At 30.1% G+C, this 27,558-nt stretch overlaps 1 protein-coding gene and 1 long non-coding RNA gene across 3 annotated transcripts in view; one reads left to right on the top strand and one right to left on the bottom strand.

Annotated features, from left to right (window-relative positions):
* Positions 1 to 27,558, bottom strand: part of LOC121120720 (uncharacterized) — a 99,583-nt gene that overhangs the window by 9,348 nt on the left and 62,677 nt on the right. The window contains exon 1 of one of the 2 annotated variants that reach the window (XM_040715576.2): positions 65 to 1,951. The exons of the other annotated variant lie outside the window; for it this stretch is intronic. The gene's annotated coding sequence lies outside the window, so the exon portion shown is untranslated. Of the gene's footprint in view, positions 1 to 64; positions 1,952 to 27,558 lie in introns of those variants that run through there. 2 annotated transcript variants of the gene reach the window in all.
* LOC121120641 (uncharacterized) lies at positions 12,179 to 14,567 on the top strand. The gene is made up of 3 exons (XR_005865132.2): positions 12,179 to 12,301; positions 12,508 to 12,614; positions 14,205 to 14,567. It is a non-coding gene; the product is annotated as an uncharacterized lncRNA (long non-coding RNA).

Here is a 27,558-nt window from a genome sequence, read left to right as displayed (position 1 = left end):
TGATATATAATTGAATAATAGACTCTACGTAACACATAATTTAACTTTGTTTCAAATAACTTACACATTGATGTCTGTCCGGTACCAAAAATATAGTTTTCGCGTTGTTTGAAGCTGGATCACTCTTTTAGTACACTTGATAAATTGGTTTATATATAAATTTTATATGAAGGTATGATGAATAAAAAATATAATTTAAAAAAAATAACAATGATGAATAGAAATGTAGATAAGTTTCCCTCTCTGTTATGTCACTCTGTACCCCTTTAATAATATATAAAAAATATAGTGTGTTTTGTTGATGATATAATTGGTGTGTTGTTGTTCTTTTTTCCTCCTGATTCACATGTTTATCCTCTGCGCGAACATCGCGAACTAACCCTCCCTTCCTTTTAAAAAAACATTCTTCTTATTATTTAAAGCGTGACCGTCATTAGCAGCGTACCTAAGAACCTAACAATTCGTTAAGCATGCCTGCCTTGCCATTTCTTCTTTCTCTCTCGCATTCATATTTTGCATATGCTTTTGCAGAAACAAATGACGTCATCACCTCATGGAAAAAAACTTTGTAACAGCTAATAGTATGATGTGTGTATGTGACTCGAACTCAAGCAGTTTATTTTCCTTTTCTTTCTCCTTAGGACGTAGAACTACGCACCGTGAGGTATGCTATAGAGACTGTAGATGATTACAATAGTATGCATGCTCCCATGAAGGGACAAGCAAGGTATATAGCTTGTAAATATGTATAGAAATACAATACACAGAAGAAGAAACGTAGTGATGATGAAGTCTTCTAGCTATATACCAAAAGAGAAGGATGACTCATCCTTATAATATAATCATTTCCACACGCAGCAGTGGAAAGAGAAAGAGGGAAAAATTTTGCCAACCCCAATTGAAAAAAAAATTGCGTTTATGCTGTTTTTTTAACTTAAACAACTCTTAGTAACAAGGCAACGCCCAGAGGGAGCAAAGAAAAGGGTACAAAAGGAGGAAGGAGTGGCTTTCTTCTCAGGCAGAGTATTTATACTCTGCATACTTAGATACAATATAGGTGGTACTTATGTTCTATGACTTTAGCACCCTAAATTGGCAAAGAATAGAATATTAAATAAAAATGGTAATATGGATCAATAATGATCATCGATTATAAGATAAATATATTGCAAATCTAAATCCAACGAGTTACAAGTTACTTTTGAGAATGGGAAATTTCTCAGAAAAAAGAAAAGAAAACTATATAGAAATCTGTGCAGGGGGTCTAATACATATTTATAGATGGATAAAGTCATGATCTATTTATAGCAGTTAATAAAAAAATAATACTTTTTTGAAACATGTTGCTCTTACATCATAACAAGGACTTTGATATAATAATTTTTTTTGGTGAATCAAAAACAAAGTAGAAACTTCGTACAATGTAACAAATCCATAATATAAAAAATCAAAAAAATGGCACTTTGCCATAAGGAAAAGGTGTGTTCATATTAATATTATTTTCTGCCCTTTTACAAATCTAATTTATTTTCTTAATTTTTAAATATTGCAAATTAAGAATTTATGGAAGAGATGAAATGTTAAGTAAATGATAGCATCTCACTTGTATCCTCTTAATTTACATTTGTAAGCACATCAAACTCTTAAAAATGTTTTATTATAACATATTTACATACAAACAATTAATATGATCATCCATCCTTCATGGATGTTTCAATTACGGAACTCATCACTTCATGAATTTATTCAATGTAAAATTTTGAATAAATGTAGATTAAAGTCGTTCGGTACACCAGGACTGTAGTAGTACCAAGTACTGACACTTAGCAGACACGTACCCTCACCTCCACAAAATTTGGGAATTTTTGATTATTACGAAAAAAATTAATATTTGATTTTTTTTTGTGAACAGGTGTGGATTCTTTGATAATAGCACTGAATTCTTGAATTTTTTTGAAAAAATTTTTAAATCCTGCTAAGTTGATATTATTAACAGTACTTGCATAGCAATTATTTAATAAAAAAATTATCCCACGGGTGACGTAACCCCAACATAATTTTAAACATATCCCTGTGCTAGCCTCCACTCCGGAAAAAATAATCTTGTTGACTCCTTTATCAGGTCAATTTACATGATAGTGTTTTAAGTTTTTTTAGCTTCATCAAAAAATTAGCAAAATATCCATTTTGGTTTTGTGACAACGCTAATAACGATATTAAATACAGTTTAAATTCATAAAGGGGCGTCCTCAGGATTATATTTTTGGTGGGAGGGCTCCAATTTTTTGGAAATAAAATTCAAATATATTTTTTTTTTATTTTATACAGCTGTTTATAAAAATTTCAAATATTAATTTTTTTCTTTCATTTCAAAAGTCCATAGCGGTTTATAAAAAATTTCAAATATTAAATTTTTAAAGAAAAAATTCGAAAATCAAAAGCTATTTAAAAAAAAATTAAATTTTTTGGAAAAAAAGTTTCAAATATAAATTTCTTTTGTTTCAGAAATCTACAAAAGTTTACATAAAATTAATTTTTGGGTGAAAACTTTTAAAAATCAATAGCTATTCACAGAAAATTAAATTTTTTGGAAAAAAATTTGAAGAAAAACATAACATTTTTTGAAAAAAAAAGTTAAAAAGTTAATTGAGAATTTGCAACATGTATATAAGTTGTAATTGAAGAATGTATGTATATACTGCCTTAAAAAAAAAAAAAAAAAAAAAGTTTCTCAGAATCAAGGGTTCTTTTTTATTTTCTTTTTTGAAATTGCAATAAATAGACACATTTCTTTTTAACTCAAGGATAAGTCAATCTATTTTTAGGATGCTGCATCTTCATATCAGCAAACATATGTACTTATAATTTTTGGAAATAGTTGCACAATGTATTGCTACTTTTTGGAAATTATTCGAAACGATAATTACTTTGTAAAAAAAAACCTAGGAGTGATCCATAGAAAAAAAAGTATATAAAAGCGACAAAGGGATTTGGATTGCCAGTTCGGTATATTAAGACTGTAGTATATAGGGTGTCCACGATAAATTGGAACTATCTTTAAATTCAACCTGCTTGATAAAAATGGAATTTGGAGTGTATTTGTTAATATGAAAAAGTTAGACATGATATTAAACAATAAATTTATTCAACATGTCCTCCCTCAGCAGCCACCATCTTCTCCATCCTGCCCCTAAAGGATTTGCATACCCTGATGACTTCCGTGGAATCGACAGCATTCCACTCCCTCGTAATGGAGCCCTTCAGGGCCGCGATGCTCTTGTGGCTGACCTTGCACACCTCCCTCTCCAACTTCCCCAACCAGTAGTAATCACACGGATTGATGTCGGGTGAGTTGGAGGGCCAGGTGTTGCGATCCCAGAAAGTGTTGTCGTGGGAGTTGAAGAGTTTAGTGGTCCTCATGGGGATGTGTGCAGGCGCTGAGTCTTGTTGGAATATGAACTCCTTCCCAACGGCCGTATCCTTCATCCAGGGGATGACGAACTCCTCCATGACTTTGCAGTACCTTATCGCGTTAACCCTTTCCTTGGGATTGAAGAAGAAAGGAGGCATCGCCTCACCGGTACTGCAGATGACACCCAGGGTCATCACGGAGGCCGGCATCTTTGTGGTGAAGACCGCAGGGATCTCTTCTCTCTCCTTGGCAAGCCACCTGTCATTCTGGACGTTGTAGCTTCTGTTGAAAGACCAGTTCTTCTCGTCGGAGAAGAAGATGATTCTTCCTCCATGACTCTTCAGGCCATTGAGGAGACGCTTACCGTTGGTGAGCTTGGTGGCCTTCATGGATGCCGTGAGGATGTGTTGTTTGGCCATTCGGTATGACTTGTACCCGAGGTCCACATTTACAGCCTTGGAGACCAGCTGCTTGCTCACTCCAAGGTTCTTGGCCAACATGGACAAGGAAGTCCCCGACGAAGCCTTGATGGACTTCCGAAGGCTTTCAAGGAAGTGGGGAGTGCGGATTCGGTCACTTCTCATGTTGTGGGCCTTGCGGCAGACCTGCCCCTCAACCTCCCAGGCATTGAAGACCCGGTACACCGTGGTCTTGGGGTAGTTAAGAAGCTTGTAGATAGCAGAGGGCTTGGCGTCTCTCCTTGCTTATTCCATGATGAGTATTGTTGTTGTCAAAACAATTGTGGTGGAAGTTAGAGTGTATTGTTCATGCAACCTTTTATATTAGTATGATTTAACCCCGAATATCCACATTATGGATCAGGATGAAGTTTAAAGTAGTTCCAATTTATCGTGGACACCCTGTACTTTAAAATCTGCAGTCTGCAGGAATGAACTACAGTGATTGTATTTTAATACGCCATCACAGGGGCGTACGCATGATTTTTTTTTACATAGCACCTATCCCCCTTCCCTTCGGACATGCCTGAGTCAGAGTAGAATATAATTTCAATAATTGGGATTACCAATTATTATATAAATGAAATGGGTTGGAGCGTTGTTTTCTTATATTCGTTTGTAAACAAAGCGACAGAGAAGGGCCCCATCTTGGTTTTGGGAATTTTTCAAAAAAAAAAATTAAAATTTTTGAAACAAGTTTTAAAAATTCATAACTATTTACAAAAAATTTAAAAAATCAATTTTTATTAAAAAAAGACCTATTTCTTGTAAAAAAATTGCATAATTTGCCTGAATGACCTTTTTTTAAAGAAAGTTAGTCTTTAAAAAAAATTGACCCTTATTTTCGTGTAATTTTTTTTCATTTTCATTAAAAAAATATCTGGGAAAAGCAAAAATTCCTTTTAAGGGGGGCTCCATCCCAACCTGTGTAGAACCCCCTTGTATAATATCGAATTTCAAAATTTGATTAATAGAATTTAGTTTCGTAAATGTATTTATTTCTATGTAATTAAATATTGACTAATTTGCCTTTTTATCATTTTTTTTTTTTTCATATGAGGTATAATCAATTTCTCTTTTATAATATATAATATATTAAAAAACAGGTCTAACTTAACTAAACCAAATAGAAAGAAATAAACACTTTTAAATATCGCAGAGTCATGGATAGACATCCTTCAAAATGATTTTAAATAAACAACTTTTCAAATAAAAGAATTGGCGCCTCAACAATATGCATTTCAAAAAATGAAAGAGAGACTATGTAGTGAAACAATATGGATGATGTAATAAAACAAAGACTGTCTTCGTCATATACATATGTAGGGTTGTAAATCCTTGTTTTTAGCGACTTAAATAATGTTTCTTACTTTCCAAAGCTATTCTCATAATTATTTCATTCTTAAGAAGATACCTTCTATGTCTCAGACCAGGACTCATATAGTTTAAATATATATGTAATTTAACCTTTTCATCAAAGAAGGTGAAAGTTAAAGCTTAAGTATTTGAAATAAACGAAATAAAAAAACAATTTTGGAAACTTCCCAAACAGACCTATCTGTCTAATTAATTGAGACCTACCCGGTTCAGAGATATATTTATTAAATATATATTATTTAAAAATTTGATATGTTTGCAAATAATATATTGATGTTTATAGTAATCAATATGTATAAGTTTATTGGTCCAACATTTGATCCTTCAAATAAAATCCATATAGTTGCAAACGTGTTTTCCATAATTTCCTTGGGTTTTTTCCCTCTTAATTTTATGGGCGTGTACTTTCTTGAGAAAAATACTCTATAAAAAATCTTTATTTTGTGAATGAAGAGTGTACAAAAATTAAAAATATAATTCATGAGAAGTAGCATTGTATTCATGTTCAACTGGTTATTTAACTCTAAGTGGAGCTCACTCATATTTATAACAACAAGAATACATGGATCCCCGCTTATCACGGTTTTTGGGAGCAAGAAAAATCCCAGTTATATGAAATTCGAATTGTACAGGGCCTTTTTAGTACAACAATAATTCTTGCTTACCTCATTATATGTATAGCTTTTTGTAATATATTATCATAATACATTAAACTGTTAACAGTTATTCACCTAAGTTTCAGGCATTTTGGACATGCAATTAGTATTTAACAGTCATTTGAATGAGTTGATGTGAGTGTTTTTATGAAAATGGACAACATCAAGTATCGAGCTGTTATTAAATAGTTGTGTCTCAAAGCGTAAGTTTTAAATAGATTAAAAAATAGCAAATATATAAAGCCTTATTGAGTTAAAATTTGACGCGTCTAAGTTAATCCAACTCGGAGTAATTGACCCAAAAACAAAAAGGGTCTTGTGAACAATTATTTTGCAGAGACAAACGCCGAGTACTATTTCAAGGGTTACAGAGATGGGAGCATCGCTGGAAGAAGTGTGATGAGTGACAAGAAGAGAATGTTGAAAAATAAAAATTCAGAAAAAATGTGTAGTACCTTTGTTATGTCAAAAAACTTTTCAGACCACCCTTATATATGTCTTATTAAGGAAATATAAATCACAATTTCTTAATCCAAGCGATAATAGTTGTGACTATGATTGAATTTCATTTAAATTGAATTTTTAGTTTTGCGTCTAGTTTTATTTTGTATTTATTATATCTTCTAAGAATTTTGATCACTCCTAATTCGATGTGGGATGTAACTTGAAGGTCATTAAGCTGAGTAAAAGTATATTTAGAGAGTAAGATTATTCCCATGTTTGAAATAATTTTCCACCCTTAGAAGAACTAAATAAATTAGCCACTATACTGTATAGATATACAGATGTATATTATATTAGTCAAACCTTTCCTTCTAAATAAAAAGAAAAAATATTACTCTCAGGATTGCGTCTTTTAGCCAGGCATTTAATACTCGATTATGTGTATATATTTGTGCATTTGGAAGGCCTCATGGGACTTAATAAAATAGATGTAACTTATTAAAAATCTTTGATTGTTTATAGAGGTAAATTTTAATAATATATAAATTTGATTTTCCCCAGGGTTGGACTAAATAATAAATGAAGCTACATAGAATATAAGAATATTACATGTAGAGAAAATGAGTCTCAGTTGTATGATTATTATTTAAATCAGCATATTTTAGAACAGATTATTAATACATAAATGGCAAATGTGTTAAGTATAAATGAGACACAATGAGTATTTCCCCCGAGGTATAAATAATGAAATTTAATTAAGGGATCAAAGTATTGTTTTTATAATATTATTTGTGTAATGTAGCAGTTTCAAAATTTTGACATCCTGCCAGTTTCCATCCTGAATCTTAAGGATGCATCCAAATCGAACGCAAAAGTCGTTTCATAGAAGAATCTATACTATATCCATATGATTCATCATATATATAAGGTATGGGAAAAAGTAATTTCGTATTTTTCGCTTTATTTCAATGCTTATAAGAAGTGTTATAATCATCCGATTTAAGCCAAGTATGCCCCCTTCTGTTTGATAACTTGTTGCCAACAAGAATCCAACTTCACAATACTCTTTTCTTAGAAGCCCTTGTCCCTATTGGCAAAAAACTCGCACAACCATTTTTTGAGAGGCTTCTATTGACACCAAATTTGTACCTCCAAGCTTGTGGACCATAGACAGAAACAGGTGGTAGTCACTTGGTCCCAGGTTCGGACTGTAGGGCGGATCCCTAAAAACTTCCCATCCGAGCTCTTGGAGCTTCTAGCGCGTCATCAAATATGTGTGCTGCCTGGCGTTGTCTTGATGAAACACAATTCATCTCCTATTCGGCATTGTTGGCCGCTTTTTCAAACTTCAAAGGGTCGAATTACTCATAGTAAAGAGCATAATTGAGTATTTGGCCTTAGGGGAGCAGCTCATATCAGATTATCACCGCCCAATCCCACCAAACACACGGCAACACCATCTTGAAAGTCAATCCTAGCTTGGCCATGATTTGGGATACATCGTTGGCCTTCGATCACGATCTCTGTCGCTTGTCATTGACGTATTTGATACATTTTTCATCGACAGTCACCATCCGCTTCAGAAATGGATCGATTTTTTTTCGATTAAGCAGTGATTCGCAGATGGAAATCCATAGTTTATTTTTGCACCCAGCCTTTTCGACGACTGGCCAGCCAGTGTGCGGTGCATCATTCACCTACACTACACCAGAACGACATTGATCGAACCACTGTTGAGCAACAAGAACCGAAAGACTATATACATCAAAAATTTCTTGGTGAATTTCGACGCGTTTTCCCCTTTCATGTAGTAAAAGTGTAAAATATGGTTAATTTCTTCCTTTGAGACCTCCATACTCGACGACTGAATCGGCCAAGCACAATACTGTCCAAAACGTGTTTGTAATATACGCTAACACCTTTACGACACCTTATCGTATGATTCGATGTGACCAATAATGGACAAGATATACTTAGTTAAAAAAGGGTGGGAAATACGTAATTTCTTTTTCCCAAACCTATATCAACCAATGACGTCAATTCTATCGCACAAAATTAAAATATTATAAATATTAATGGTCTCTGCAGGATTTTAATTGAACGGATACTAAGATTTACAATGATTCATTTATAAGTTATAATTAAAAAATAATCGGTCGTCCAGAGAATGAAATCGATTAAATAATGCTCAACGGTTTGAGAGCGATAAAATCTGCCGGAATGAGTCATGATATTTATCTCGTTAAAGAGATTTAGTTGTGGCCTCAAAGTGTTATTAGTACACCATGATGCTAGAACAAATGTATCATAGATACAAAGGTAGATATATGATTAATGAACATATGTAAATCTTTTCATGGAATATTCCAAAAATGGAGTCTCTTTAAAATGAAACAAAATACACTTTGAGAATGAATGGAGAAGTTTCTCAAGGTTTTAGTAGAATACGAGTATTTTTCTCATTTTATAGTAAGTTTGGTCTTTTAAGACGACAACCCTTGTGATATTTGAATTTTCCTTTGCTTCAAGGCCCTTTTTTTTGAACTAGTAGTAATAGAGGCATATGTATTAAAGTCATGGAGCGAAGTCCCATTCATAGCCTCTTTAATATAAATATGTATATTATTATTATAAGTAGATTCAAGGAGAATTAAAGAAGTGAAACCTTACATATATTGTAGAAGAAGACTAACAGAAAATATCAGAACAATAATTGAAATAACAATTGAATAAGTGATTTTATATCATGACGTCATATAATAGTCAATGTTGTCTATAAGAAAGTAACTATACACCTAAAGGTCTCCAGAATCCTTTATATACACCTACCACTTTTTTGTAAGTTACATATTTGATATTACATACAACGCTACCTCGGTACTCGTACAGAATTTGTTCCATAATTGTAGTGGAGAATCGATTTGTTCGTGAAGTGAAAACGAATTCATACTTCTTCGCATCTTTATCCATAATTAAACACGAAGATAAAAAGCAAAAGGGAAATTTTTTGTTTGACATGAATGTTAAGTCTGTATTTTGTTATCAACTGTATGTAGGTTTTCCGTTCACATTAGCCTCACAGTGTAAAAAATCTAACCTAAAACCAAATTTTATATCACAAGTAAATTATGTTATGGAGTAACTTGAATTTTTGCAAGAGATTCGACTTCCTCTAAGTGTTTAAAATTTGAGATTCTATCAGGTTTTGATTGGATAGAGGGTAGTTATTCTTGTACATCGAACAGTCTTTATAGAGATAAAAACATGCTCTGTACACCCCATTAAAGATTTTCCCTATATCAAATCGTCTAAACAACCCTAAGCAAGTGATAAATCAATCATCATTTATAAACATAGGTACGTATAATGTACATCAAACAGTATAATTCCTTAAAGGGACTGTGCTATGATTCAACTAATCATGGGTTTACATCATCATCCATTTTTAGAAGCTATTATAGTTTGTAAGTATACAAATGTATCACTACTGTGTTGTTTCATTCTCACATCTTTTAATTTGATTTATTTATTTATTAGACTAGAGAAATGACTCAGGGAATATGTGAATATCTTTAGTAGTTGAAATTAATATATGAAGTCCCTAAAAATATAAAAAACACGATCATTAATTTATTTAACTCGCATTTTCAATTGAAATGACCTCTTTAATCCTACATATGAATAACTCATATAGGTTCTCTATATAACTTAAATGGAATATGATTTACAAGCTAAGATGTTATTACTCATATGTGAAATGAACGTATAATAGGTTGATATTAGGTAAACACACTTGTAAACACTTACATATGGAATAAATATACATATATTTGCTCTGTGTGGATTAAATAAGGAAGCAATTGGATCAAAAAACGTGTTTTTATATTCTCTAACGATTTCTAGTTCTACTAAAAAATAGTAAAATTTATTAATCCCTTTTTATGATCATGAACATTGAAAGGTGCTTTTTGATAAACTTTTTCCGATTAATTTATGGAGAAAAAAATATTTTTTCTCCTCAAATCACAATTGTTTCCATAGGAAAACAGTATGATACCATAATGGGAAGGTTTCTATGACCTTTTACCTCTTTGAATCCGTTGATTATCAAAGCTTTTTTAAATAAGAATAAAGAAGCAACTTATTCGTGATCAACTTCGTAGTAACTACAAACGTAAAGATTGAATCACTATTATAATATAGATCTTTTAACTTTGAAATAAGCTTAAAAATAAAAATTGCATCATGATGTTTCAAATGACAGTAAGTAATGAATTACATGTTGCTATAAAAAAGACTCATACGTAAGAAATGATGTAATGCCACTCAAGATAGGTCATTTTACGTACATATGTAATTCTTGCTGCATACAAAGTGTAGGAGTTAATTGAAAATGGAACGCTCGATTAATTAAAACGAATTTGAATATATGTATGTATGAAGTTTATTACTCTATGAATAATGAAAGTAATTAATCTTAAAAATACTCAAGTTGACATTGAAATATTTAACAAATGACTTCAAATGGATGCACATTGCAACTGATTTAACATTATTTGTCCACAAATTGTTTTGTTTCTGAAAAAACTCCTTTCTGAAAAGGAAATATTTATTTCTCTAAAATAATTATTATTCTGCGACACTCAAAATAAAGGATTAGTTAATTATTATTTTTTTAAATAGTAGCTTTTCAAAACTACTTGATGATAGGATGAGTCCAGTAACAAGATCAATAATGTTCTAGGATCGGTACTCCAATTACTAGGATATCTTTGCGCGTGAACTAGCTTGTGATGATATTTATATTTTGATATTATTATTTCTAGTTCTAGACCTTTTTTTGGATAGAAGCCAAGAAATAGATATTATTATTTTGTTTTCATTTTTAAAACCCCAATCTTTTTAGAATTTATGTTATTATCATAGTGATCACAATTCTGGTTCTAAAAATAGAAAATAATTTAGAATGTGGTTACAATCAGGGGCGTCCACAGGATTATATCCTCTATTTCTTCTTTTTTGACGACGTCAACTACTTTTTTATATCACCCTATTTATTTTATCTCTATGGATCCACTATACAAATTTTTATCGAGATGTAATAAAGTTTTATAGAATCTATAATTATATAACTTTTTTTTTCCAGATATATATGTAAATATCTCGTCAGAAACTTTATAAATGACGTCACAAATAATTATTATCACTGATTAACTCAAAATTCAATTCTTAAGCTTATGGAGAGAAACTCCTACAAAATATAAATAGAATATTAGCCAATAGAAAAGATAGAAGTAAATGAGATGTTTAGCAAGTTTTCGTTAAAAATTTCGGTTGAATTAACTATTTAGTAAAGTGGGACCTTAGCAAGATATAAGTAATATATTATAGAGGGTTTTGACCCCTAAAATTAATTTGGAAAATCAAGTTTGTGTCCACGGTACTTATTTGCAGAATCCACAGTTCACGTACCACTACTCATTCAGTTATAGGTGGACTTACTCTAAATAGTGATGAGTTAACGAAAAATGCATTGAACTTTATCTTTTGGACATCACTGATGGTTAGATAATCGGCAATTTTTTATATTTTTTCCTAGTAGTCATTCCACGTTTATTGTCAACGTTGAAACCAAAATATACATTTCCATGACTGTACTTCATACAAATGTTGATATATATAGAATGAATAAAATACTTAATAATAATTTTTATATCAATTACTCTTTACCTGTGTTTTTGTTCAACAGTAGAGATAGAGTTGTATAAAAAATATGTCCTATAAAAAGGGAGCGGTTTTTTCTAGCTGATAATCTAAACAGGTTTTTTTTTATTTTCAAAAGTTGTTCTCTTCATTATTTAACTATTGAGAAGCGAATATAAGAAGTAATAACGTGTTCGTTTGCTCATGTAAGACGGAATGGAACAGTGTGGGGTTACTCGGGAATGATAAGTGTAAGTCCTTATTGGACTCGTAGTAGAATTGAGGATTGAGGAGTAATTCCAGTCTATATGTGCTTGCTCAGCCATTTTCTCGTTGCTTAACCTTGTTTTAGTAACATTGAACTGGATATACTTCGAATTCATTTGTCTATCATCGTTATACACATTTTTATGTACTTGATATGCTTCACCTATATTTATTTCTAATTATCCTTTAGTTGATAGATACTTGAAAATGGTTAAGCAAGGAGAAGAGACAAAATTAAGATAACTCAATGAAGAGCCAACAAATCATCATCCATTACTTCATTGACAAGAATCAAAGGTTAGTTGAATAAGTGATAAAATTCTGACGAGCAATGTTTATACATATTATGATAACACCAGATCACATCCAAAAAAATAAAATGACAATTATACCATTCAATTACTCTCAATCAAGTGAAGAATCATTTCTATATATCCACAGTAATTCTAAATAGAGTAGGTACTCAACGTAGCTAGTGTCTCGAGTGGTAAAGCAAATAATGAATTTATGAATTGCAAGTTGACTATCTAGGTATAGATTCACATCTACTTGAGGTTGACTCTTTTTACATAATTGTTATGACAATGCATTGTTAGTCTATTTGCATAATTGGCTCAAGAGGCATTGAGATCTCAAGCTTTTTCAATGTCCTGAATGTTAAATTACATAATAGAACATGAACAACCTAACAAAACATTTATAGTCGCAAGATGGGTCAGATACATTGACGTTGAGCAAAAGCAACTGACATTTTTTGAAACCGAAGGTTAGTCGGCCAAAACAATGGAAAATGTAGTAATTTATACATCAACCACACCAATCGTTCTACCCTTCTATAAAGAAAAATATAATCAAATGTAAAACTGTGAGGAAGATAGATATATTTGAAACATCCTCTATATTGTTAAGCGACCTATTTATTAGTACTACAATTTGAATGTTTTTGTTAGCTACATCACATCATCCTTTATGCTTTTTATCTCTATGGGCCGATATTAGGAGTCTAGTAAGCACCAAGTAACAAATAACTAAAAAACCGCCATAGAGTTATGTTATAATAATATATGTTGTGGAACAAGGCTCAGTGACTCAAGCTCATAAAGAGGAAGTGGTCGTGAACTTAATCGTCAACTTGAGCTAAGGTAAGGTAGCTCTCATGGGGACAATCTCAAAAACAGAATCTAGCTTAAGGTAAAGACAAAGTTATTTAAAAATGAACATATAAAACTAATTCAATGATTGACATATACATGTGTGGCGATAACATAAAACCAAGGTGAGAGTTTTTTGATGAAACAAAGAAAAACGCATTTTAAGTTTTTTACTTCAATGAATGAAAAACCATAGAGGATATTTAATGAGTCAAATACAATATTAAACTACTGAAAAACTGTCCAATAAGTTATTAATATTATATATATTTGTTTCGATTTTTTCATGAACATATTATATACAAGTTCAGTTTATTCGATCGTGAGGTATTTTAACTTTAAATCAAATTTTGATATCACCTAAGGTTTTATTAACCAATTTCTATTAACCTTGATATCGTCAATATAATCAATTTCAGCCAAGGTGGTGAGACTAGTCCTTAACCAGCTAATCTCTTTCTTCTTTTCGTTATTCTTGCAAAGTGAATTTTCACATGATGACGTCCAGTATCTTTTATGATCAGTGTTAACAAATAATCGATTTTTTAAAGTTCGGTTAACCTTAAAAACTACGACTACTAAGGACTTAATCACTTTTTTTGAAATAGTATAAATTATAGTACTCACATTAATGGATACGTTTTTTATACTGTCGCAATATTGAGAAAAAGTATCCCAGCTTGCTTTTATGTTATTCCCACACATATGTAATTAATTGAATTACTTAACTTTTCAGGAAACTCAAAATGGATGATGTACCTTGAGTGTGGCCAATCGCTCTACGTCTCTTCTGCGCCTCTTCCTAGACACACCCGAACATCAACTAGTGGCCTATGACTCCAGCTCAAAAACAAGCGTCAGGAAGACTTAAGAGCTCAAAATGTTGGTGGAAGAAGTGGGGCTAACCGTTAACGAGCTTTATGATTTGTTCATTACCGTCGGGGTTTATACAAATTAAATCCCCCAAATTGACCCTTGTTAAGCTGGAAGCGACTGATGGATAGGGCCTTGATATTAATGCTAGCCTCAAAATCCAAGAAGACCTTACCTTTCGAAATTTTTGTGGGCATCATGCGCTAAGCAGTAGGTCAGTCTCCCACTGTCTTACAACAAAGGCTAGTGTCATCTAATCATTAACTGAAGTAATCAACATTGCTGCGTATTTAGGATCAAAAGAGTTCTTGAATAATGAAGATAAATATGAAATCATCATGGACTTATTGAACAAACTACTTACATCCCTAGACTTGGAGGCAATTCATTCTTCAAAATTGTCTTTAATCATAGAAGAGATGACATTACTCTTAAAAAAAAACCAATTGAAGGAGATTTTCATATTGTCTTCTCTCTGTTTGTATTCTGTGGAAAAATTAATCTATAGGGAAATATCCTGGAACAAAGATAAAACACTTAAACAGCAGAGAGCGTAATGTCAGTCTTATAATCGATGAGGTCTACTACGCAGAAAGAGTCGAGTTTATTAGAGGTAAGTTCTTGGGCTTCGATATCAATTGGTTTCTCAACTCAATGACAACATCCGATAGGAAGGCAGAAAAAGATTATCAGAAAACAAGTTCAAATCTAGAAAGGTTGCCAAACTTCAATCTGATAATGTTTAAGTTATGAACATTAATTCTTCTGGACTTCTGGACAAGGACTTATAATTATAACTCCCCAATAAATCCTCAGGGTTACTCTCCGTCTTTTATGAGTAAATGCAAATGTTCAATCTAGTTTCGTATAGATCAATGATATGCTGTATAAAAGGAATTTCAATCCTCTGGTATTAAATAATAATGACATATAATGATTTTTATTTTAAAAAAACAACATTTTTTTTATATCTTTTAACACGATTTTTTGTAGGAAAGACATTGCTTGAAGACCATAATATCCCCACAGAGCCCTAGAGGATACACAAGGGAGCCCCTGTTGAGAATCACTGCCCGATTCGATGAACTTGAATTATATTAGATTAAACCGTGAGCATATCCTTACTGCCAAATTGAGCGTATTAGCAAGACATCATCATTCTAGAAGTCGGTCATCTTGTAGCCAACAACAACAACATTCAAATGTTATTAGAAAAATATTTTCTTCATTCATAAGCCATTTTGTTTAATATCTATGTACGTGATATCAACTACTATGTAGTCAAACTATTGTCAGTTTTGATTACAATGAAATACACTCTGTGATGTAAGTAGAAGTCCATATTAAGAATAGTCCCAATAGTTTGTGAGAATGATATAATTCATAATTTGCTAACCACCGTATAGTTTATGGACTTTTTTAATAATATGTAAAATCCTCTTTATGAACAAAGTTATATAAATTAATCAATAAAATCTATTGAATATGTTTCTTTTATTATAATATAATATGAAAATACGTTCATCGATTCATCGCTGGTTAAACGCACGCTATCATAGGTTTTTCTTATTTGTGTTATTATTATGAAAAAAAGACAAGGAAAAGCTCTTGGCAACATCTTAAAAATAGATTCACCCACCTGTTCTTTCTATGTACGTACGTTCATTGTTGATTTTGAGAATGGACAACTATTATTAATGATCCAATCCCTTTGTATGTTAATTTGAATGTACATACATACTCGTAGATTGTGAATAAAACTCATGCATCCATTTATAGACTAATCCGTTGATTGAAATATGAGCTTCATCAAGAGCTTTTGACCTTGACATTTTCTCGACTTGTACGTAAGCTTGGGAGTTTGTTTTGTAACAAATTGTTAATGCTTTAATATTCAAGATATGAATTAATTTCAATCACTCAACCTTAATTAATTATTGAATTAGTAAGTGTTCAGATTTCAATGGACCACCCAGTAATAGAGCGCTTGTATATTATACGAAACGTATTATAATGAACTTAAAACAAAATGTGTTATAAACTTTAAATAAAATACCAAAATATATGCATGAAAAATGTTTGTACATAAGAAGTCCATCGTTTATTTTTCTCAAAAAACTGCTTCACCGAGATTTGTAACTAAAGATTGCAAAAAACTGTTTTGTACTAACTTTGCAAATAAAGTAGTTAATAGCATTTATTGGTATTGTAACGAGAAACACAATTATACGAATATTTCTTCGTACTTGCAAAACCAAAAAAGTTATGGAGAACAATGACATCAAAAAAATAACCCTTGATAACTGTTGCATTTTTGCAAATATTGCAAAAATTATGTACTAAATGTTCGGGACATTGACAATGTAATATTGTCGTATTAATAAGGCATATAATTTAATGTCCGAAATGTATTAATTTGTGGCATTTCTTTTTAAAAATTGAAAATCGACGTTTGATGAAAAAAGTAGAAAAATATTCAAAAATGACAGATATTTCGGTTTAAAATCAATTTCTATGTGTCAATTTTATATTCAACTGAATCTCCAGACAAATTTTTACTAACTTTATTTTATCTACGAATCCAATATTCCATTGAAACTACATTTTTTTACGTCTGAAAAAGAAACAAAATTGCAATTTTCACCGAACTCTTTTTTTTGCTCATAACTTTTTTGATTTTAAACAAATTAAGAAAAACATTTTTTTTTGGACCGTTGTCACTTTTTAATTTATAACTCAACCCCTTATCTGGTTTCTTTAAACTCCAAAAAACAATTGTTGTGATTTGGGTATAGAATAAGCCCTTGTTCTAGCCGGACGAGCTTCAAAAGAGGCAGCCATACGAAGCTTCAGGCTCCTAGGCCCAACGGTATGGGCCCAAAAAAGACACACACAGAAACTATATTATTTCTATAGAGATTATAGCTCCTGTTTTTAATTTTCAATCACCCTCCTACCTGAGTATTATCTTGTCCAGAGCCATCGGCAGGGAGAGGGCTGTAGCCTCCCCACCCTCCAAATTAAGGTTTTTTGATTATGTATAGATAATTTACTATTTCATTTTTTTTCTTCAAAAAATTAAATATTTGAAATGGTGTTTCAAAAAATTTATAGTTCAAGTTTAATTTTTGAAATCTTTTTTCAAAAAATTTTATATTTTAAATTTAATTTTAGAAATTTATTTAAAAAAAATCATTTTTCGGCACAACACTAGATTTTTGAAATTTTTTTCCCAGAAAATTAAATTTTTGATAATAAATATAGATTTTTGAAATTTTACTCTGAAAATTTAATTTTAGAAATTTGTTTCCCAAAAAATTATAATTTTGTTATTTTTAACTCAGCTTACCTCTTCAAATTGTCTTAAAAAGATATGGGATGTAATATCATGCTAGGTAAATCAAATGCTATGAACACAATCTTTGATATTATTGACTAAGGGAAAGAAAAATATATTACGTACTGATGTATGTATTATTTTTGTACAAAATGTTCATTTCAAACTTTAATTATTTATTATATCTACCTGTGATTTCTTTCTCTGTCTTATTCCAAAAAATCGATGTAATAATTGTGAGAAGCAGGTTTTAAATTTGTTAATCATATTAAATGTATGCATGCTTCTTGAATTTAAAAAGAGCGAGAAGTTGACAAAAAGCAACAAAAGAATATATGTAGAACGTTATTTTTTGTTAAATGAAATTGGATACAACACTGTCCGAAGTTTTGTTTTCTTGTTTCAAGAATAAAAAAATATACACTTTCTAAGACAACTTAGTTTCAAAATATTATGTAACAAGCTAACTTCTTTTATTAATAAAGCCCATTACTAGTGATTAGTGTTGTCTTGGATCTTATTTGGCACCGAGGACTGCAGTTCAGTCCAAGTTGTCGGTCCTTAAAAAAAGTAAAATAGATCCTTATGACGTGAACGAGGTATTTTTCCTTTTTTAATTATTCCGTTATATAATAGAATCAATTATATAACTAAGTAGCAATAATATTTTTCGTATTATATTGTATTATAATGAAAAATATAATATTTCTTGTAAGATATGTGAAATAATCTTAATAAATAATTGGAAGCAAGGACCGATCTCAAGGACCCAATGATCGACAGTCCTAAGGACCAATAGGACCGGATCGAATATATAAGGACCGACACAACACTGCTAGGGATGAAAATCCTGTGAATTTTTTAGCTGGCCAATTTTTTTTTTTTTTTAATTATTAATATAAGGAATATGTTTTCTTTTCATTAGCCTTATAATACTAGAAACTTGTAAGTGGAGGCTCAAGTACTCCGCTACAAATGGTATAGAAGAACTGAGAAATTACATCAACGGCATAACATAAGTTCATAAGGCCATTTCTAACCATTTATCATATTTTTATGAATAAAAAAGTATTTAATAGATTTAAATAGTAAAAACGTATACTTATATAATAATCCGGCCCGTGAAATTCATAAGTCACAGTTTCTATGAAATTATTCAATTCCAATATCAAGCTTATCACATCCCTCTTTTTTAGATATAGTTGTACATTCGACTATTTGAATATAATAAATGGGTGTATTTCATCAAATTAAGACAAATGGTTCACATATGGCTTTATGAAATTATGTTATATGAATCACTGTTGTAATTCCTCAGTTCTTCTTTCCCATTTGTTGCAGGCGTGTTTGAGCCTTCTCTTACAGGTTTATAGTATTGATAAGACGATTCTAAGAAAAATTCCGATGTTATTCTATTAAAAATTACCCATGTCAATTCTTTCATATTTTGAATAGTAGTTAATAAATAAATAAAATAAAATTCGTCAATTCCTCTGCTAAATGAACTTTTTCCAAGGCGAATTCTATTTTAATTTATTTTTTAATAGGTCGATTTTTGGTGGAGCAACGGGAAAAGGAGAAATTTGTCTTATTGGCCTATGGACCCTTCCCTATTGTCTGTATCGTTGTTTGGGGATTTTGTGGAATATGATTTCGCTAGGAAAAAGTTAACCTTTCTTAATTGGGGATACCCACGGTGTAAGTTTTTTTATAGACTTGTTGAAGAATTGAAGATCGACATGGTAGTAATTTGTACCTACATCCTTGATTTATCTTTATTTTCTTCCCCTCACGACTGATTGTAGCTAATCTAATAATAGGTCATGATAGTTAAACTTCTCTCCTACCAAGCATCCTTTAAATTTTAAGGTTTCCACGTTAATTTTCGTTTTTTAATTTGCGGACAGGTATTGTTTTTTTACAATTATAGTCATAATTTATGGGGTAATCCGGTATCCATGCTCTCACATAATCGTCACAACTCACAAATATGTACTACATTCATACTTATGCTAATAGCAGTCACTTGATTTATAATTATTTCAATTCAAAGTTTGCTCAATAGAAATTACATTCCAATTAATAAAATTTAATCTTGTGTCTTGCTCATTGATTTTTAATGAGCATCATTGTACTTCTATTTTTTTTTTTTTTTAACTTGTCTCCAATTTGTGCATTTCTAAATATTTCATTTTGAAAAATAAAGTACTCCCTTTCTCATCATATCATATAATAAAAATTCTCAAGCTCTTATTATTATTATTTTATTATTGAGGAGAAAACGTCTAAAAACGGAGAGTAACCTGAAGGAATTGTTGGGGATTTATCTTCTATATTATTAAAACAGAGTTTGTATGTTTGTCGACGTCTAATAACTCTGGACAATACTGGGTACTGTGGCTAATAATTAATAAATATCTATGTAATTATATCTTAGTGTGCTGAGGGCCGTGACTATTATTAGTAAAAAGTTTATTTTTTGTTTTTTGAGAAGGATGTTACGGTATGTGCTCATATCAGCTGTTGTCTTTTGCAACCGTCCCCGTCTCCTCTACTATTGAAACATTGAATGATTAGGTAAAACTTAATAGATACTAATGTATGTGACATACATTAATTATGTCCTACATATCATATTCATTTTTCCAATAAAAGTAATTTTTTTTTATTTCCTTGTAAAAAGATTTAATTATATCAATATTATCTCATATTGATCAATCATATGTACTTTGTTCAAATTACATACATTGATAAATCATTGATCCATCATTACTCAACAAATACAACGTATTAAAAAGTAACTACTTCAAATCATATCCTAATAGCAAATTAATGTTGTTATCAAATATTATATGTATTCAATCCTAATCAATTATATTCTAATCTAGACATTATAATATTTATTTAAAGGATTACTTAATGTCATAATAGGAAATAAGGCGTGAGATTAGGTATTTGAAATGTAATCTTCATTTAAACAATTGAACTTTGATACTTTAAATCTCTCAGGTTTGATAAATATCTACGTACTTATGTACACGTATATGTAAAAAGTAGATTTATTTTAGTAAGTTGAATATTCATGAATAGCAGTCAGTAGTAACTTATTGTGCTTGGTTTGATAAAATATATGTATAGACATAACATATTTACTTTTTGGAATGGACATGTACTGGAATATTCTCTATTAATAAATATTATGGGAATATCATTCTCTATCACTGACCTTTCGCGTGCGCAGGATTATATTTTGTGGAGGGGCTTAGTTTTTGGAACATTTTCGAAAAAGAAATACTATTTTCTAATTTAAATCCATAGCTATTTAGAAAACATTAAATCTTATGTAAAAAAAATTCAAATCTGCTGCATAATTTGCCAAAATGAATTTTTCTTTAAGAAAATAATTTTTTTTTGGTAAAATACTTTTACCTATTTTCGCAAAAAAAAAAAAAATCAACATGACCAAATAAATTTATAGTAAAAAGAAAATTTTCCTATAACCCCTCCAGCCACTCCCCTGCTGACGACTCTGTCCATTAAGAGCAAATATGGAAGATAGAGTTACACAGTGTATTCATAATTTTTTCTTTCTTTTTCCCTTCATCATTTTGAATGAGTTTCCCCATAGACAACAGTTTCTATTTATAGAATGGGGTTTATTTATTTCATAAACAAATATAAAAGTATTTTAAAGTAATGGATTAGCGAGCATTGCTGCTATCTTAACAACAACAGGTAACTTGTTAGTGTCTACATATTATTCCTCAATGAGTCAGTTTTTTTTTTATATGAAGGGGAGTAAAAACATAAAAAACTTATTTGAGTTAGCAACATAAGTAAGTAGCTTTATAATATATAACGTGTTATACACGTCTACTCTATACCTAGTTAGTCTAACTTAATACATTTTTTAGTTAGGTAAATTTATATTTTAACAATCCAAATTTATCTTCTACAACATACAACTCAGTCATCATTTCATGAGGTTTTCAACAAGATGATGTTTTTTTTTGGGTATGCTTCTTTATTGAATTTTCTTTTAAAAAAAAAAACCAAAAATTAAAATTTTTGTCAAAAAATTTCAAAAATCCACGGTTCTTCAAAAAATTCAAAAATTGCTAAATATTAAAACAAAATTAACTTTTTTCGGAAAATAAAATTTTTTCAAAAAAAATTCTAAAATCCGTAGCTATTTACAAAAAATTAAATTTCATTTATTTAATTTTTTGGAAAAACAAATCAAAAATCAACAACTACCATCTAAAAATTTAATTTAATAGAAAAAAGTTGGAAATATTAAATTTCTATCAAAATAAAAAAATAAAAAAAATTCAAATATTTAATTGTTTTGGAAAAAATTTGAAAAATTATTTTTTCTTTAATTATTTTTTTTTGATAGAAATTGGAAAAAAAATTCAAATATTTGAAAAGAAAAATCCATAGCTATACACAAAAAATAATTGTTTTTTGAAAAAAATTGAAAAATTATTTTTATAGTAAAAAAAAATTGAAAAGTTTGAAAATAGCCCCTCCAGTCCACCCCCTGCGGAAACCCTTGAGTAGACATGAAGTAATTTTTCTCTATTAACATCCCATTTTATTAAAAGTGTATATTTTTGTCATTTATTTTTTCTTACAGGAAGTTACTTTTGTAGAAAAACAAAAATAATGTCACTTTCAACGTTGATTTTTCCCATCAAGAAGATTTCTGCTCTTTCCATGACATAAAGTGTGTTTTACAAATAAAATACTGTAAAACAAATACCAGGTTGTTCATGTTAGTAGGTGTTGAAGTGAATCTTTTTTGCTTTCAAATTAAGTATTACGTACTTAAATGATAAGTACATATATGTACAAATAAGAGATGAAATTATAACTAGCTTAGTAGTATGTAGTTGCATGTATTTTTTTTTTAACATTTACGAGTTATATCACCGCTAATTTAACTCCAATTTATTAATTTAATTTGTTGATTGTATGGGGACAGTGGAGTGGGTGTTTCTCTCAATCGTTCACAATATCAAAAAATATACTAATGCCAAAAAACACTACTTTTATTCGTATTTTATATAGTCCACAGTAATATGTAGCAAAAAGAAGAAAAAAAAAAGTTATAAAAATCCTTAACTATTTACAAAAAAATTTAAAAAAATCCATTGTTGTTCACAAAAAATTCAATTTTTTGGAAGAAAATTTTAAAAATCCAAAGCTGTTCATAAAAAATTTCAAAAATTTAATTTAAAATATTACATTTATTAAAAATAAATTTCAAATATTCATAGCTGTTTACAGTAATTGAATTTTTTGAAAGTAAATTTCAAATATTTACAAAAAATTCTAAATATTAATTTTTTTTTATCTGCTGCATAATTTGCCCGAATGACTCTTTTTTAGGGAAATAAATCTTTAAAAACAAAATTTTATGCCAATTTTCGCGTAAAATATTTTCATCCTGACAAAAAAAAATGTCTTGTAAAAACCAAAAATTCTTCTTTTTTAGAGAGAGAGGGGGAGGCAACAGCCCTTCCAGCCCATTCCTTGTGGACGCTCCAGATTTTCTATTATTCCGCCTATACTATTTAAAATCTTTGTGATTAATCAAATTATCAAATAAAGATTGATAATTTTTTTCTCGTATTTGCAGTTCGATAAGCCTCCTTATTCAAATATAGATTTTTGCATTTTATACATACTAAAACTTTATTATTTAAACAATATTTGTTTGATTTACTCCTTAACGAAAATTTATCGCGAATATTTGATTGACATTTGATACTTCACTATTATCAACCTGACAAGGATTGATTAATTTTTTTCCCAACACTAGGTTTAATTACATTCACTAATTAGCTACATGACTTTATTCTAGTAAATTGTTATATAAATTATGGTAATGTAATAAAATGTAATATAGGTACTTATGAATATTTTGATTTTGAAAACTTTTATGGGCGATAGCTCAGGCCAAATGAATAATATCGTTCATCTTATAGTTTTCTTCGAGGCCTAATGGGTGTACAATTTGCAAATTTTACGTCTCATAATGCCTTATTTGATTACATAACCACACCGTATATTAATATAGTATGTTCTATTGATTGATATTATCATTTCATTATGATCTTTAAAAATTAATTATTTTTTACATATTTACAAAACATCCAAAGTTTAATTTTGACCACAAAGACTTATCAATTAGTAGTTTTAGGTAATAACTTACGTAATCTTAAATATAAGTAAGTCACGTCATTTTAAATTAAAATACTTTAGATTTTGTAAACACCTTCAAAATTTGAATCCGTGATTTATTTGGAAGCAAGTGCTGTCGTGCCGAGAGGTGTGGTTACATTATCCTCTCAGTTAGTGTGTTTGCAACATATATGTACACAGTTATTAAAGGCGTCCACAGGCTGTTTTCTTATTTGGGCTGTAGCTCCCCTAGAATATCCAAATTTACAATAAAATAAAATAATAATTGCTCAAAAATAATTTCTACAAAATTTAATTTGTTAATACTTTCTCAAAAAAAAAAAAATTTCTGTGATCGGCTCTAGATTTTTGATATTTAAAAAAAAAAAATTAATACTTCAAATTTATTTCCCAAAAAGTTTAATCTTTTTGGTGGATAGAGAGGATTTTTGAAATTTTTTCCACAAAAAATCACTTTCTGTAATCACCTTTAGATTTTTGATAATTTTATCAAAAAAATTAGTTTATTTTGTGGATTATTGAATTTTTTTTTCAAAAAATTAATTTTTAATTTTTTCCAAATAAATTAACTTATTGCCAGAAGCTATTATTTTGGAATTTGTCTTGCAAAAAAAAAATGATATTGAAATTTCTTTCAAAATTTTTTTGTGAAATGCTTTGGTTTATAAAAATTTTTTCGAAATAAATTAATATTGGAATTTTTTTTTGAAAAATTTCCTTTTTTGTGTATATATGTAGATTTTGGAAATAAAAATTAACGTTTGGATATTTCTTAATCCAAAAACGAAGTCCCTTCCAAAATTTGGTAATTATACATCCAAAATCATACCTATAACTTTTTATTTATATTTCGTATGTGGCTAAAAATCGGCTAAAAGTAGGCTAAACAACTACAAAAATCAGGTATTTTTTCCAACTAACAGCCTCTGAATGGCATTCAGCTCGGCTAGGTGTGCCAAAAATTGGCTTAACTGGCAATACTGCCCATATTTGTTAATATTACCATAAAGGATTAAACGAGCATAAAATCGGATGTACAGTGAACACTCTATCTTCACATAATTTTTTAATAAAATACGACTATTGTCCAGAAAATATAGTAATTAAAAAAGGATTTATAGCGACTTCATACATAACAGAAATATTTCATCTTATCTTTGTTGAGGTGACTTGGTACAATCACTTTGTAAAAGTTGCAACTTGTACTTTGGGACATTCATTCCGATTAGCCTCATAAAATCTTAAAATTAAAATCTCCTTGTCATTTTCTTGAAATGTTCAAATATGAAATAAAATATATCTTGCGAATGAATGACTTATTAGTTGTTTAAACATGATATGAGGGAAACGTACTAGCACCTATGTATTTGTTGGATAAAAAAAAATTGGCATTTTGAATGGATGACATCATAATATAGTATAAATATAGTTGATTACATACATATTAGTTATGATGTTAGCTTGTATGGAAGATAATCAATTTCTTTACTTTTAAGAACTAGATAAGACTATATCCAATTTTTGGAATGTATAATTTTAAAAGAAATTAAAATAGTTTTATCGAAATCTATTTGATTTTAACTAATATTTCAATTATCATATACCTACTTGAAGAATATTATCAATGAGCGTCTGCAGGATTATATGTATATTTTTTTTTTTTGGGGGGGGATATTTTTGCAATGTGTAGGAATTAAATTTCAAATATTAAATTTTTTGGAAAAAAAATTCAAAAATCCACAGATATTTACAAAAAATTACATTTTTGGATAGAAGTTTAAAATACTAAATTTCTATGAATTTTTTTTGAAAAATACATAGATATTCTCAAAAAACAGAAAATTTTATTTTTTGGAAAAAAATTTGAAAAATGAAATACTTTTGAAAAAAAGAAAAAATATTTAATCGGGAGGGATTTCAGCTCACTCCTCGTGGACGCCATCTCAATCAAATAATTATTCTCTACATGTGACAAAAATAATGTAATATTTTGAGAGAGAAATAATAAGCAAAACTCAAGGTAATATTTACACATTCATTCAAAATATTATGTATTTATATTGTATAAATATTTTGCCTGACGCCAGAAAGTAAAAAAATAAAGGAAATACATAAGATGTTCATGTTATAAAGACAATGTCTTTCACTTTATAATATCTCCTCGCCTCCATCTCATTATTTGTTTAAACTATTTTCTATATATAAAATGAAGCAATAAGAGATGATAATATAAATTTATTTTATACAATAAGGATTAATTGGATATTTCATCTGAGTCACGTGACGGACGAACATCATTTGCAGAGCGCAAAGCTATTAATATGATAAAACAAAGTGGGGAAACTTATAAACTTAAAGAGACTTTCTTGTCAGTATGTGAAAACTTTATTTCCTGGAAAATGTCACTTTTGAGATACCTAAAATGAAGTTACTATCTTTCCCGTAGAACGGAATTTTTCCGTATGCAAGTTGTTCTACTCTTTATAGAATTTACCCAAAACTATAAACCAAGTGTCGAAATACGCCTGTTGGCTGGAGTAGATTCATGAACATAGATGAAATCTGTATATATAAATATAAAATACAGTTTGTCTGTCCTTTATGGGTGCCTTTTGAACCAGGTCAGTCTAAGATAGTGGTGCCAATTTTCGTCGGAGTGGGGGCTTATTCCATACACACAAAAAAAAATTGTTTTTGGAGCTCCAAAACATATTCAAAATGAAAAAAGTTATGCTCAAAAGAAGAAATCGTTAAAAATTAAACTTTAGTTTTTTCAGGTGAAAAAAAAAAAAAAAAAAAAAAAAAGAAGAACTATGGTCTTTTCCAAGGTTAATAGAAATACAAGGATGGACAATCATGTAACTGGGCTTTCTAGAATTTTCAATTTGATGTATTGTACCGACTGTATGGCAAGATACAAAGGTTAATAAGCTATAGTCTACAGCTGTTATTCTCTATAGGAGGACAAGTAGATAAAAGTATCCGATCTGTCAGAGATACTTGTGAAAAGGTGGCTTGCTATTTCAATGGAAACCTTCCATTCCTACAACGTGTCTTTGGAAGTGCAACTCGTATCTACAACTAAGAACCGAGTAGACGTGTTAACGAGAGTGCCGAAGGAGTAGATCGTTCGATCTTGCAAACCATATGATGCACTTGTATGTACAGAAAGGCTGAGAAGCATCACTGGGGGAGTAGAAGTAATTCTACATTTTGCGACGAAGGTTGCCCCAAAAGTTACGAAGCAGCAAGTGGAAAATATCCTGAAGGAATGCAAGAACTGCCAAGGCATAGATCCACACCGAATCACAACAGTCAGAGGGTCTCTTGGTGTTGATGGGGACTGGAAACGTTTGGCTATGGACTTTACTCATTGGGAAGGGAAGAGGTTTCTCACTGTTATTGATTGTGGGCCGAGTCCGTGTGGAGGGAGGTTTGGTGCCCGTTACATAACGAGGCGTTCTATTTACATATCTCTGTTATGGCGCGTAGTTGAAATAAAGACCTCAAGAGAGGGAGATATATACGATAGGCTACGATAGGATAGCTAAGAGAATATTTATTTAGAGCGTTACAAAATTCATTATATTCAGTAGTGAAAGATACTATATTTATAGCTTCAGGATTCCGATCGTCACAGTTAAGTTTAAGGTGATGAGATGGAAGTGCT

This window comes from Lepeophtheirus salmonis, chromosome 6 (genome assembly GCF_016086655.4).
Source record: "Lepeophtheirus salmonis chromosome 6, UVic_Lsal_1.4, whole genome shotgun sequence".
Taxonomy (NCBI): Eukaryota; Metazoa; Arthropoda; class Copepoda; order Siphonostomatoida; family Caligidae; genus Lepeophtheirus; species Lepeophtheirus salmonis.
Note: the sequence above shows the minus strand (reverse complement) of the source record. Positions and strands in the feature narration are given on the sequence as shown.